Genomic DNA, 12468 nt, shown 5'->3' with positions numbered 1-12468 from the left:
TTTAACACACAAGTTGAGGTTCTTTTCACTGAATTTCTAGGGATAATAACCTTTTAAAGCAAGTACCAGTCATTTGTGGACAGGGTGATGGGAAATTCTTTTAACTTTAAAACAGCTCAGTGCTTTCTGATCATCATCATGAAGGCTGATGAAGGCAGGGGGGAATACAGAAGTGTAGACATTTTTGTACTGCAGTAAGGGGAACCGTCCATTCAGCTACTGTGTACAGTCTATTAATGAGACCTTAATTCCACACGTCTGCCCACACTTGGGGCAGCTCCTATCACTTCCAAGAAAAGGAAAAAGAGACTTTTGGGGACTGTTGTTTCTCTTCTATGAAGCTTCTGAAGTTATCAATAGTGTTTTCTTCAAATTGCAAAATGTTGCAAGTAATTTTCTCCATCATGCTGGACTGGAAATATGGAAACTGCGTTTTCACTTGAGTCTCTAGTGTACCCTGTCTTACACTGAGGGCCGATAACCATTGAAACCCTACCTCCTGGAGAACTTGTTAAACTTGCAGATGTGGGCTCCAGCTGACTCCCTGGATAAGCTCCTTCAGGGCATGTTTTGCTGCTATTTCTTCCCAGTTGAAATAGTCCCTCCTGCAGGGAAAAGAGAAGTTCATAAACTCAGGAAGCTAAAGGAATCTACAAAGCTTAAAAATCCCATCAAATTTATGAGGCTCAGAAAACTCAGAAAGTTACAAGATTCACAAGACTACATGCCAAGGCTATAAAAACAATAAACAATTTTTGGGGAGGAGGAGGCTCTTCTCAGTGGAGCTGCCTGCCAGTTGGAGGATCTTTGTGGATACAGATTTATGAGTAGTCACCCATGCTGGTGTGTGTGTGTGTGTGCATGTGTATGTGTGTGTGTGTGTGTGTGTGTGCGTGTGTGTGTTTGTGTGTGGGTATGTGCACATGAGTGTAGGTGCCCAAAGAGGCTGGAGGTATCAGATCTTCATGAAACTGATGTTACAGGTGTGAGTCATCTGACATGGGTGCTGAGAACTAAACTCAGATCTTCTCCAAGAGCAGTGAGTACTGTTAACAACTGACCATCTCTCTATGCCCAAATAAAACATTGATGAAATAAACTGGGTGATACCACATGGATTTGAGGTCATAAACTCTAAGGTGGCACTTGATGAGGGTCATAGATGGCTATCCATTCCACGTCTGTTTTTTCTTTAATATGTTAAGATTGAAACAAATTGTAGTCTTTTTTTTGAAATATGGAGTGCTTCACGAATTTATGTGTCATCCTTGCACAGGGGTCATACTGATCTTCTCTATATCATTCCAATTTTAGTGTATGTGTTGCGAAGTGAGCACTCAAATTCTAGTGTTACAATGCTTCTTTCTGCATGTTGCATCAACACATTTTCCTCTCTCTCTCTCTCTCTCTCTCTCTCTTTTTCTCTCTCTCACTCTCCTCTTACAAAGGGTCTCCCCATAGCCCCAGCTGGCCTGGAATTCACTATGTAGTCCAGGTTGACCTTGATCTCATAGACTCACAGCGATCTGCCTGGCTCTACTGGGATTGAAGGTGACGTTTGGCATCATCATCATCAAATGATTGCTAATTTTCAGGTCATTGGAAGACTTATGAATTAACCTTTGTGTGGATTCTTTCACCCCGTCTCACCATCTATTCCCTTTCCTTCCCAAATGAACAATGTTGGGAATCAAACGAATACGAAAGGTAGAATTAGAGTTGAGACCCACAGTAAGTTAGCTACTGTGAAGAGGAATTTTGATTTTGGTAAATAATTATGCATTAATTTCTCAATGATTATAATAACTTTATTATTTGACCATAGTTTAAGATTCTATTTAAATATCTTATTTGAGATTACTTGAATTCATAATAAACGAAAATGTTACACAAGCCTCTAAATGATTAAATTTTAGCATCATTACCTTCATAATTTATGGCATTTCTCATAGCCTAAAATTTGTTGTTATTTTCAAGTCACTATTAATGCTGTTGTTCAAGCAGTAAAACTTTTTGAGCGCATATTCATACCCTTAGTGTCACAAATAATTTTATTTTCTTACATTTAGTTTACTGCTTTCAAAAAGACTATTCCTGACTTTAAAAGTATTTCCTTAACATTTGTGATCTGTCTAGAAATCTCTCATCTTCTATTGAACTAGAGAGAGATTAGGCTTTTTCATTTTTTTAATAATAAAGATCAAGCTTTTTTGGAGACTTGATGTGACCTTTTTCACACTTGATGTTTTTATATGTCTAAGGCCAGCGAGTTTCTGTTTCAGTTTTCCATTTCCACAGGATGCTGGATAGGTGAGAATTAGCAATTGTGGCCTTCTGTGTGCATCACACTCTGTTGTATAAGGAAGCTTCACTGATGAGAGTTGGGGGAATGCATTAGTTTTCTTTCTACTCCTATGTTCCATGAACTTTAGTTTTAGAGGTTCAACTGTAGATGTGTCACCTAGTACTGGGCCTCTCTGAGACATATAGTCTCTGTTTCTGACTAGCTGTGCAACTCTGCAGTAATCTCCATCTATTTCAAAAAGAAGCTTCTTCGATGAGTGGTATATGGTGTGCTTGTCTGTAAATATAAGCATTGGTATTTAGCATATACTAAGAAATTCATTTAGAGATATGAGAGAGACAGGGTTTTCGCTAGTATCTCTGACCTCTCCAGCCATCTGTATTTGGCTGTGTTTACAGTGCCACCCATGAGTTCACTCCCATTGAAAGGGCTTTAAGTCTAATTAGACGGTTGTTGATTATTCCACAGATAACAGTGCCACTACTGCACCAATAGCGGTAATTTGCTGTGCTGATCATTATGGTTATTAAACTTTAGGACTGGGTTGGACCATTGATTGATTCCCTTAGCATCTTGCACAGTATCCTCTAGAACCATGGGAGCTGAACTTCAGGGAGAAGGCTTCCAGGTCCTTTCCTGCTCCCTTGCTTCAAGTACTGTGCTGAAATATGTCCTGGTACCAGCAGTAGGGTCTTGTCTTCCAGTTCTGGCAGATAATCTAGAGCTCTGGCAATAGCTTATGTTATTTTGGGAGTCTCAGACCACTCTCATCAACCACTCCTATCTGGCACTGTGCTCCCTGCCGTAGAGCCCCCAGGTATACGTATGCACTAACGTTCAAAATGTATGTACATTTTGCAGGGGTTTCTTGGGCATCACATTTCCCTCTGGGTTCCTCAACGCCCCAAAATCCATTCATCTCTACTCTTTTTTCTCCCATTTGACCTTCCTCCTCCCTCCCCAATCCAAGCTACCCCATTATCCCCACCCTCTCCCCAGTTACACCTGCTTCCCACTGTACCCCATCTCCTGAGTTCCTTCCTCTACACACACCATGGCCCCCTTTCATGTTCCTCCCTCCTTCCCTCTCAGCCAAACACTCCCACTTTCCCCACTTCCCCTCTCAACAGGATACATAACCACATATAATGGATGGGTGCTACAACTCACAAAAGAGGGAGAACATGTATCACTTGCTTTTCTTAGTCTGTGCTACTTCTTACTGCTGAGTAGAACTGTAGTTTGTAAATGAACCACATTTTCATTATCTATTTGTCAGTTGAGGGACATTTAGGTTATTTCTATTTCTTAGCTATTGTTAAAAACACAGCAACAAACATGGATGTACAGGTATCGCTACAGAAAAATGAGTCCTTTGGGTACATGCCAAAGAGTGGTATAACAGAATCATATGGTAGATTCATTTCTAGTTATTGGAGAGCTCTCCACACTGATTTCTATAGTGGTTGCACAAACTGCATTCCCATCAGCCGTGAATGAGCCTTCCCTGATCTTCACATCCTCACCTGAATTTGGCGTCTTTTGTTCTCTTGATCTTAGCCAGTCTAACTGAGGTAAGATGGAGTGTTAAAGTGGTTTTGATCTGCAATTCTCTAATAGCTTAGAATGTTGAGCACATACTAAGATGTTTATTAGCTGTTTTTAGTTCTTCATTCATGTCTATATCCCATGTTTTTACTGGGTCATCTATTTTCTTGTTTCTTTCTTTAACGCGCTCTTTGTATATTCTGGATATTAATTCTCTGTCAAATGTGTAACTGGTGGAGATTTTCTCCCACTCACTGGATTGCCTCTTCATTTTCATCATTGTTTCTTTTGCTGTACAGAAGCTTTGTAGTTAATGAGGTCCCATTTATTGATTGTTGACCTTAATGCCTGAGCAGTTGATGTCCAATTTCGAAAAGTCCTTTCCTGCACCAGCATCTTGGAGGGTACTGCCTATATTTTTTGTTAGCAGTTTCAGAGTTTCAGGTATTATTTTGAGGTCTTTGATGGATTTGGAGTTGACTTTTGTGCATGGTGAAAGATAAGGGTCAGGTTTCATTCTTCTGCAGGTTGAGATCCAGTTTTGCCAGCACCATTTGTTGAAGATGCTGTCTTTCCTGCACTGTGTGTTCTTGGAAACTTGGAACCAAATATCAGGTGGCTAAAATCGCATGTATTCATTTTCTTTTTTGTTTTCTATTGTGTTCCGTTGACCTATGTATCTATTTTTGTGCCGGTACCATGATGTTTTTATGATTATAGCTCTGTAATATAATGTGAAATCTGGTATTGTGATCCCCTCAGCATTGTTCTTTTTGCCCAAGATTGCTTTGGTTACCAGAGTCTTCTGTCATTTCTTAAGTATTTTAGGATTTTCTTTTTGAACTCTGTGAAGAGTGCTGTGGGGATTTTGATTGGGATTGCATTGAACCTATAGATTATCTTTGGTAAGGTGTTACTTGAAAATCTTGCAAGAGCAATAAGACAAGAGAAGAAAATTAAAGGAGTAGTTCTTGGAAAAGAAGAGGTCAAATTATTACTATTTTCAGATGCTATATTGTACCTAAGAGATGCCAAAAATTCCACCAGAAACACTTCTCTTTAACATAGTGCTTGAAACTCTTGCAAGAGCAATAAGACAAGAGGAGGAAATTAAAGGAGTAATAAATGGAAAAGAAGAGATCAAATTATCCCTCTTTGCAGATGATGTGATACTATACACAAGAGGTCCCAAAAATTCCACTGGAAAACTGTTAGAAATAATGGATATTTTCAGTAATGTGACAGCTTACAAAATCAACTTACAAAAAGTCAGCATTCTTTCTATATACTAATAGCAACAATAAAAAAAAAGCACTCAAGGAGACCCTCCCATTCATAATAACTTCAAAATAATTATTAAGGAACAAACCTGACAAAAGACATTAAAGATCTCTTCAATGAAAATTTTAAATATTTTAAAAAAGAGATAGAGGAAGATACTAGGAGATGGAAAGATCAACCATGCTCATGAATTGGAATTAATATTTTTAAAGTGGCCACCATTTGATCTTTTGAAAGATCTTTATGTGTGCTTTAAGAATATGATCTGGGTGTGGTGGCACATATCTTTATGCTTAGGATTTGGGAGGCACTGGTAAGCATAGTTTTTGTGTGATTGAGGCCACCCTGGTCTTTATATTGAGTTCCAGGCCAGCTGGCCCTGGCCCCCAAAACTGAAAACACCCACAACAAATCATATGTACATGCTATAACATATAGGATTATGATAATTGGGTTCAAAATGGTTGAAGCATTATTTGGCTGGAAATACACACACAATCATCAAGGTGCCTTTGCTTTCTTGATTCTAGGGTTCTACCTAAAGAATAACATTTACAAGGGATTCATAATTACAGTGGCAGGGGAGTGTGTCTTTCTGAGATTGAATCATTTTTGAAATTTCCTTGAAGTTTTATAAGTGCCAACATCCTCTGTGATGGAAATTCTTCATATTACATGGGGCCTAAGACTGTGCATGGATTAGACCTCAAGAGGAAATGCTGCCCATTTCCTCGTGTTAAGTAGAGATAGAAAAGTAGTATCTTTTTTCTCTATCTCATAAGAAATGCCAAAATGGAAGGCCCTGCAGGATCATTTATACACTGTCCAAGTTCACTTTTATTACACTGTTTCCTCTCTTTTACAAATGAGAAGCTAAGACTCAAGAAGAGACATCTTATTAAAATTACAAAATAAAGAGCTGGGATATGTAAGCAAACCTAGCCTGGGAGATTAGACTGAACCTTAGACCTAATGAGGTTATGCTAGGTTCACAAAATTTATCTTCCATTAAGCCTAGCTCGTATTGGAAGGTTTTATTTATATAGACACTAGAAAAGATGTGGCAGATATTACAAGGGTAAGGGTCTCTTTCAGAGTCTAGTGCTGTTATCTCCCACATTTGTCTGTGGGTTAGCCCATTGTCCCATAGCAGAATTGCCAAATACCTTTAGGGAAACTTGGATAAGGCTATGGGGCAGCCAAAACTCCATGAGAAATTTCCAGAATAACATACCCAAAGTAGCTGGCAAGATCTTTATGCAGTCAACCCTGAGGCTGTGGCCTCTTTATAGTGATTCAATGTCAGAAGAGCTTCCCTGTCTGTCTGATGAGCCTATCCTGATAGAAATAGCAGATAAGCCAGGATGTAGCACAAGTGGTAGAGTGCTTGTCCCTCATGCAGAAGGTCTTGTATTGGATCCCTAGTTCTGTAAGAACCAGGTGTGGTGCACACAGTTATGATCTCAGCCCTGGGGAGGTACAGGCAGGGCAGTCAGAAGTTTAACAGCTTTCTTGGCTATATAGCAAGTTCATGACAGCTTGGGCTACATGAGACCCTATCTCAAGAAATAAAAGAATAAAGGAATGATGGAAGGAGCCAAAGCTCTTAATATTTATGAACAGATGTCTTTTTATCCTAACTTCCCTGTGAAAGTTGCTCAAATATCAATGCCAGAACTCTTAGACTTACCATCCCTCCTTGGCTATGTAGATGGATGACAAAAATTGATTTGTTTCGGCAAGATACAGTGTCTGGGTCAGATTTCTCATTCTTGTTAAGTCTAAGGCATGACTTAAAAAATAGTGATAGAAGCAAACTCTCAACCCAAAGTGCATGCTGTTTACAATTCATACATGTTTGTAAAGTCAGCAGATCATTCCCACCAACTATCAGTATTATGACTGAAATTGCCAGTGTCATCTTCATGTGCATAAAACTCTGTGGATATAGCACAGCAATTACATTTGTTACACAAAAAATAAATCTAAAGTGCAATTGCTCTTTTTGGGAGCAAAGATCCATACATAAAAGCACACTGTACTGTAGAAAATGATATACAGGAAGTTGATATATGTCACAGACCCAACAAATGTCAGGTAGCTGGGATGCATTTACATTTTTCTAAATATAAAACATTATTGATGGTAAACTACTAAGATTGAAGGTTACTTTAAAAGTGAAAACATGATATTATTTAATGAATTGTCAAACAGTTATAGATGTTAGCAAAAACTTCTCTCTTTGGCCCTGGCATATGTGCTTAACTGTAGACAAAAGCAATTAAGAAAAAAAACCAGTTTTTATCTCTTAACAATTTCAACTCTGACAGTTCTAAAGATAAAGATTTTCTTTGGATTTAATGAGCATTATCCCCATATGTTTTAGGTACTTACTTGCTAGCGAAATCTCATTAAGCCGTGTGAAAAAAATTAGAACCTTGTAAAATTATACATCTATGGGAAATGACAGGCTTTTTGGTAGTGCCATTATTTATCAACGGAGGGACTGACCCAAGTCACATAAGCACCAATTGACTTAGTCACTTCTGTCACTTTGGCAAGGACTACATCTGATACAATAGGATCTTCAAAGGCTAACTGTATAAACAGCTGCCACTCAGACTTGAGAATATTTCAGTGGTGTGAACATGATTTCAGTTGAATGGACTTGACAGGATGAGGGAGGCCAGGCAGGGCTGACAAAATCTTGTTATTTAGGTAATGGCGACATTGAGATTTTTGAATAGCAAAATATTCATGGTGAATTACTGTGCAAATTATCCAATCCATCCTACTTTGTTAGCTAAGTCTAATTGTAATATTATTTTGTAAGCATCTGTAAACAGTTTTATTCCAATTAGACTTAAAACTGAGTAACTAAGTATGCTATTTTTATTTCTACAAAGTATTTAGTTATTAGTAAGAAAGAGATTTACAAAATAATGAGTAAACCACTGTTTAAATTATAGATGTAGAGTGTCATCACCTTACCAGGTATGTTGAGACAGAAATTCCTTAATCAGCCAAGGAACTATGTCTCACAAGAAACTCTGTTCTTTAGAAAGTCTGTATTATCACAGCTGCATCATTCTGAACTCATTCACCTATCACTATAGCTTCAGATATCATGCCTACATTGAAAGCAGAATGAAGGATGATTCTGGCTGTGTCAGGTTTCCGATTAGGGGCTCCTCAGGCCGCATTCACTCCTGGCCGCTTTGTTTTTCTCTCTCCTTCCACTCACAGCAACTATAAAAAAATTCCACTGTGACCAACTGAAAGTCTATAACCCTCACTTCCCTTAAAGAGTTTTATCAAGCTCCCCAGACAATAACTGTAAGCAGCCAGGGCTAGTGCCAGTGGCATACCCTGTACGTTGTGCACATTTAATTCAAAGGCCAAATCTTCCTCTTTCCACTATCACTTGAGAATCAGAGACAATATTACTGCAAAGACTCATTAACTATGTGGAATGGGGCCTTCATTTTCCCTCTGAAACCTAAAATAGGAGAGTCTCTCTTTGTCCTGTGGGCCTGAACTCAATTCATTGCCTCCACTATGCTGCCTGTTTAAACAGTTAAAATCTCCCAAGATAAATTTCGTACCCAAAAGGATGATCTGACTCAGCATCTCTCTCAGACTCAAGGCTTTTCAATGGTACCAGCTTCTCTCTCTCCTGACCAGAAAACATCCCAGGGTATGCCCCAGCTAGTTATGGACCATGGGGTCAAATTCTTGCTGAAATATGACTCACATATGATACATTTCCTTCAACTCACATCTGGAACCAAACCTTATTATTAATTTCATTTAAAGCATATATTTCTAAATATAAAATCACACATATATTGTAGCTGTAATTATATGTGCTATGGCTTTTTTTGTTCTTTATTTTTTAGTTATGATAACTTTTTGCATCTAATTATACTGAGTTTAGAGTTTCCAAAGGAACCATGTTATGAGCAGTTATTCCCATAAGACGTTCTCTCACATTTGTTTCATGGTTTTAATATTTCTTTCCGATTTCTGGCATTATTTAGGAACTACTTTCCTGGGCTGGAGAGATGGCTCAGAACTTAGGAGCACTTCCTGAACTTGGAGAGGAACTGGGATCAGTTCCCAGAACTGAGATGGTAATTCACAACAATCTGTAACTTCAATTCCGGGGGATCTCACACACCCTTCTGGGCTTCACGGGCACCTGCACACACATGGTGGTACACATATGTACACAGAGGCATACATATGTAAACAAAAAAAGAAATTTAAAAACTGAAAACTAATTTTTTACAAGAAAGTTCTAGATATCTAATTGGCTGAAGAAATTCTTATTTCCATGGTTGTATGCTTATTGTCTAAAATAATTGTCCACAGTACTCCAATGAGATATTGGCTGAGATAAATTAATGTGTTTATCATTGTGAATGAAAATTATTTTACAATGTCCTACATTTCCTCAATTAGTAATGTATCATATGCTTACTTTGTTTGTATTAATAACAAAGTGCTGGGCTGGAGAGATGGTTCTGTAGGTAAGAGCACATACTTCTCTTGCAGAGAATTCAAGGTCAGTTCCTACCACCTAGGTCAGTTGGCTCACAAGCACATGTAATCAAGCTGACATATAATTAAAAATAATAAACTAAATCTCTGTGGTTGGAGAGATGGCTTAGTGGTTAAGAATACTTGATCCTTGATCTTCCAACAGAGCCAAATTTGGGTCTGTTTACCTATGTTGGGCAGCTCACAACTGCCTGTAACTCCAGTTAGCACCTGCATACATTTGACACACATTCATATAGACACACACACACACACACACACACACACGATATATATATATGTATATGTATATGTATATATAAAACAAAGCGTCATGTTACTTGCTCGCATAGACATAGACATGAGAATGGGTAATACAAAGTCTTAGATAAAAGGGAAACTTTACATTTGAGAAAGGTCAGAGAAAGACATGAGTCCCACAAATTACTAAAGGACCTTTAAAGCTGCTTATAGAGTTTTGTGTTCAGATAGAAAAATATTATGATGGCAAAAATGTTGCAGCTTAAGAAAATTAAAATGTGTCAGAGAAAGTCTAAGGCATATTTATGAGTTGTAAAAAAGCAAGGTGGATGATAACACAGATAATTAGATGAGTCAAAGGTGTTTTCAGGCAGCAAAATAAAATTCTTATGTTAATTAGTGGATTGTAAAGACTTATCTGTGTAAATGCAAAGTCTTTCAGGAAGATGGTAGTAATAGAAAAAAGAAATCTAGAAAAAAGAAATCTGGCTGGAGAGAGAGCTTCAGGTTGCAGAAGCCAGCCAAAATTAGCAATTAGCTAGGCTTGGTGGTGCATGCTTTTAATCCCAGCATCTGGGAGGCAGAGGCAGGTGGATCTCTGAGACCGACACCAGCCAGGTCTACATAGTGAGTTCCAGATCAGCTGGGGCTATAGGGAAACCTGTCTCAAAAACAAAGCAAAACCAAAAAATTAAAAAAAAAAGTATCAATTGAAGGAAATCAAAAATCTGGAATTCAAAATAAGAAAGCAGATCAGAATAAGTAGAAATGTTTCAGTGATATGGGGAAATTGACAGAGAAACGCTAAGACCTGGCATGGTAACACATACTGTAATCTCAGTGCCTGGGAGATAGAGGCAGCAGGATCTGGAATTCAAAGCCAGGCTCAGCTGCATAGTGAGCTTTAGACCAGCCTGGGCTACATGAGACCCTGACTTATTAAAAAAAAAATTCCTGCTACTACCACAGCACAAAAATATTGTCTGGGCTATTCCAGATGGCCATGTGACTATTATATCTTCAATAAAATACAATAATTAATAACTGGATCAGTAACATTGATGTCAGGTATATTAAGCCCATTGCTTCGAAAGCATTATAATGTTCAGACTCTAAAATAAGCTTTCCTAAATCTAGACCACATGCTAGCAAAAGTTCCAAGGGTAGAATTCATCTATGATTCTGCTACACTACCTCAAAGTTTACATGTATCATAATCTATGTGAACGTGTGTTTAATTTGTATGTTTTTGCATTTATTTTCCTTATTTCACATATATCATATTGCAAAATATCACAATTCTAGTGTATGTTAAATGGCTTAGGCAGGAAAGAATTAATGATAAAATAGGACCATCTCCAGTGTTGAAAATGCATTTCATCACCTGAGACTTATTTTTAATTGATCCCTTAGGGGAGCTTGGTGAGGTGCTGTTTACCTGGCTGAAATGCGCTCTGTCAGGTGTTGCTTCTCCCTGCTTCCGCTACAGCTCACATTTCCTTTGTGTTTACTAATGACACCCAATTTCACTTACTTATTAGATTTGGGAGCTAACACTGCAAGCAATAATTTCTGAACAGATGAATATTGAATTGAAATTGCTTAATTACAAAAGTTTTATTTGTGCTAGATTTATAAGTGTTTGACTGCTCTGAGAGCAGGATAACTTGGAATGTTTATCTCAGATGAAGCTTTGATGGCTTATAACTGTTGGATATTTTGTGTTATCAATGGAATATGTTGACGTGCTTGTCTACAAGAAGAATAATGATAGCTGTAGATAGATGATAGCGATTAGAGCCTTCTCTTGAACCCAACACCGCTCTGCTCAAGGTAGAAGATTCAAAGTGCTTTAATAAGGTTGCTTGATGGTTTGTTTATGGACTGGGAATGGAATCTAGGGTGTGGTGTGTATGTGTTAGGCAAGTATTCTACTATAGATCTACATCCTCATTTCTGCTTTTGAGTTCTCCAGAGAAGCTAAGTATAACTTCTTTTTAGTAGCCTTATGTCCTGCAAACTGATAGAAATGTTTAGTCACCTAGAATTTTGTATTTTCTTCCCCCATTCCCCCCCTCTCTCTCTCTCTCTCTCTCTCTCTCTCTCTCTCTCTCTCTCTCTCTCTCTCTCTCTCTCTCTCTCTCTCTCCCTAATTGTGTAGTTTTGTGGGTGTGCACCACTGTGTATATATAGAGGGCAAAGGACAATTTGCTCAGGTTGGTTATTTCCTTCTACTCTGTGGGTCCTGGGGATCAAACTCAGTGTGGTGGGAGGCACCTTTAGCCACTGAGCTAGCATATTCATCTGAGCCCATCTATTGGTGAATACTCAGAAAAATAAATATTTTGTCTTATTATAATATTCTTCTATTAGCCATTCTTACAATATGATTCCAAGACATCTGACTCAACTCTCATATTCTTGAGAGAGAGAGTGTGCCTAAAGAAAGCAACTGACAATGTCAGGAATGTTAAACTCTTTAAGAAAAATGAAAATAAACCCTTGTTAATATTAGCAGTTTCTAAACTCTC

The 12468-nt window shown here is 38.1% G+C and overlaps 1 non-coding gene across 1 annotated transcript; it reads right to left on the bottom strand.

Annotated features, from left to right (window-relative positions):
* Positions 1 to 1231: 1231 nt before the first annotated feature.
* On the bottom strand, positions 1232 to 1337 carry LOC115069568. Its single transcript, XR_003848820.1, has one exon. It is a non-coding gene; the product is annotated as a U6 spliceosomal RNA (small nuclear RNA).
* Positions 1338 to 12468: the final 11131 nt, after the last annotated feature.

Source organism: Nannospalax galili, unplaced genomic scaffold (genome assembly GCF_000622305.1).
Source record: "Nannospalax galili isolate Female #2095 unplaced genomic scaffold, S.galili_v1.0 scaffold252, whole genome shotgun sequence".
Lineage (NCBI taxonomy): Eukaryota > Metazoa > Chordata > Mammalia > Rodentia > Spalacidae > Nannospalax > Nannospalax galili.
Note: the sequence above shows the minus strand (reverse complement) of the source record. Positions and strands in the feature narration are given on the sequence as shown.